The sequence below is a fragment of the Pteropus alecto genome, unplaced genomic scaffold (genome assembly GCF_000325575.1).
Source record: "Pteropus alecto unplaced genomic scaffold, ASM32557v1 scaffold195, whole genome shotgun sequence".
NCBI lineage: Eukaryota > Metazoa > Chordata > Mammalia > Chiroptera > Pteropodidae > Pteropus > Pteropus alecto.
The window spans coordinates 1,718,020-1,721,089 of NW_006438073.1; the positions used below are offsets into that span (position 1 = coordinate 1,718,020).

The 3,070-nt window shown below is 38.7% G+C and overlaps 1 pseudogene; it reads right to left on the reverse strand.

The window, feature by feature from the left end:
* Positions 1–2,493: 2,493 nt before the first annotated feature.
* Positions 2,494–2,605, reverse strand: LOC112482341 (annotated as a pseudogene).
* Between the last annotated feature and the right edge of the window lie 465 nt (positions 2,606–3,070).

Sequence of the window (3,070 nt, forward strand, 5' to 3'; positions counted from 1 at the left end):
GGAAATATTAAAAGCAAATGAGGTTAAAATGTAAAGGAAGAGCTCTCCTGGTAGAGAAAACTGGGCAGTAACCTAAAGGAGGTCTGAGGAGAATGAAAATTCAGGAAACAGCACGCTGATGCTTTCTTTGTTGTGTAGGTAGGTAAACAAATCGCTTAGTTCATAGTTAAACCTGATGTATGCCCTTGCTGCTTGACCTTTGGTAGAGTCTTGGGGACTTCAATGAGCTTGGAGTTGTTTTCATTATTTGATCTTCTGCATGTGTGAAAGGTAGATTTCAGCTTGGCTTTCAGAGCCTGGAACAACATTCAGAAGGTACAGATGTGTTTCCCACCGGAACAAAAAAAAAATTCCATCTCTGTCCAAATCAAGGTATTGAGTTACCTAAGGACTGAGTTGTTTGGTGTCTTATTTTTGCTCTGCTGGGTGAATGGGATTTAGATTGGGTGGCTAAACTAAGGTAATCTTTAAAATTCCTCCCAACTTTGAGATTTTTTTGCCAGACAAATACTGGGGATGATAATGAGATCATACTAAGGACTTAAGCCTGAAAAATGTGGATAAAATAACCCAACGTGCTTTATATGTCTTAGCTAAGTGACGAATTGGAGAGATGCAGTAACTCTTGGCTGCCATCTCTAGGAGAAGAAGAAGGGTAGGATTATATATAGTGCCAAGAGGAAGTACAATAAGAAATTATAGCATGAAATTTACTAAAGGAAGCTGTAGCATCTGAATTATAAACATTTTTTTTCAAATTAAAGTTCAAAATCTAATGTTTTTTTTTTTTGGCACGGTATCCAAAGGGCAGCCATGAAGCCCCTTTGAAGAGTTCCGTATAGCCTTGGTTGGAACAATTGAAGCATCATACACTTTAAAAAATAAAAAGCCTTTTTTTTTTTGGAGGACAGGGAAGGAAGGAATGTATGATTTCTTTTCAACAGACGTTATTATGATATGAGGATTTCTCCTTAGGTTTATCCCTCATAGACCGTTTTTTTCTGTAAACAGGCTGCAGGCAGACCCTGACGTCCTTGTGCCTGGCACACATGGGCTGCATATTAAGAAATATTAGCTGGGGATGTCGAAACAGCTCTCCAAGCCTACTCCTCTGTGGTCATGGAAGAAGCTACCCCTTGGGATAACCTTCCACTACTTTTCTTCTTGGATAATGGTTTTGGGGAAGCCAGGCAGCTCTGCATATCTTCCCCCTCACCTTTACCCCTCAGCTAGCACTTCGGACTTTGTCTGGTGACCATCACCCTACTTTCCTTATCTTCGCCCCCCCCGCCCCCCCCATTTCTTAAGACTGAATCTGCTCATCACTCCTCAGGCCAGTCCATTCTCCATCCTCTCCTTTTTCTCAATCAGATATACTGCACCTATACTTGCATTTAAAATGAGGAGGCAGCAGCTTAGAATGTGTGAGCGATTTTGGAAGCTGATAACCCCACGTCTGCGTTAGAGCCTTGGATCTTTCTGGTTGTGTAACCTAGTCGTAGAACCTTAGGCAAATCACAGAAACTCTCTAAAGCTCAGATTCTTTATTTGTAAATTGAGGATGTCCTATTTTCTTCACAAGCTACCATGGGGATCAAAAGCAATAGTGTGTGTGTATGTGTGTGTACACATATTTTGGTGATAAAGTTCAATGTTAATATGAGTTACTATTATCGACAATAAAACAGGCAAATTTTTTTTGGTCCATGTTATAGACAATGAACTTTCCTAGTGTGACTATGTCTCTCTAACAAGATCTAAGTCTTGAAAGAGGGAAAAGATGTTTTTTACTACTTGAAACCTATAAAAATGTTCAGATGATGTAAGGGGAGAGGATAGAGAAATCAGGGAGAAGCTGGGAGGTTGTATCTGGTTTTTGGTAGACTCGGGTGGGGGGAAATCCGGATCCTGCATAGCTGGGGGTGGCCAGGGAAAGAAAGTGGGTTATATAAGTCCAAGGAGGTGAAACAGGAGAAAGAAAGGAATTTAGGGGCTGGTTTTGGATGTGTTTCTGAGTTTCCTCTCAGAGAAGACTTCATGGGCCTAATTGCGTCCACTCCAAATTCATATGTTAAAGTCCTCAGCCCTACTACCTCAGAATGTGACTATGTTTCGAGTCTTTAAAAAGGCAATTAAATTAAAATGAGGTTATTAGCATGTATCCTAATGTAATATGACTGATATTCTCATAAGAAGAGGAAGTTTGGACACAGACATACGCAGAGGGAAAGCCAAGTGAAGACATGTGGAAAAGAAGACCATTTACACGCCAAGGAGAGAGGTCTCAGAAGAAACTAACCCTATTAATACCTTTCCAATCTATTGTGGCCGAACAAATATTGTTAAAAAAATAATAATAATCTCCAGTAAAAACAAACCATTCAGCACTTGTAAATTAACTTCTTTTAGAGAACCTTATACTTTAAGTGGGTACTGTGGGAGATTCAGTCAACAGAAAAGAGAATTCATGTCTTTAAAGAATTTTTTTTTTTACACCTACAGCACCTGGTCTTCCTAGGTGGTCTCCCAGCTAACCAGGCCTGACCCTGCTTAGCTTCCGAGATCAGATGGGATCGGGCTTGTTCAGGGTGGTGTGGCCATAGACTAAAGAACTTTTATACATAATAATTCAAACTGCCAGTCATTAGGCAAAATGGCATTTAATTCATAGGACTGATTGGTAAAAGGTTATTACATGAGATAATAAATATCTTTAAGCTGATTAAAGAAATTAAAGTAAAACAAACTAATGCAAAAGTACAAAACTTGTGCACTGAAAACCACAAAACATTGTTGAAAGAAAAGAAAGAAGACCTAAAGGAATGAAAAAAAGACGTTTCATGTTCATGGATCAGAAGACTTAATATTGTTAAAATGCTACTACTCCCCAAAATTGATCTACTGATTCAAAACAATCTCTATCAAAATCCTACCTGCCTTTTTTTGTTTTTGCAGAAATTGACAAGGTGATCCTAAAATTGATATGGAACTTCAATGAACTGAGAATAATAGCAAAAATTATCTTGAAAAAGAGGAAGTTAAAGGACTCATACTTCCTAATTTTGAAGCT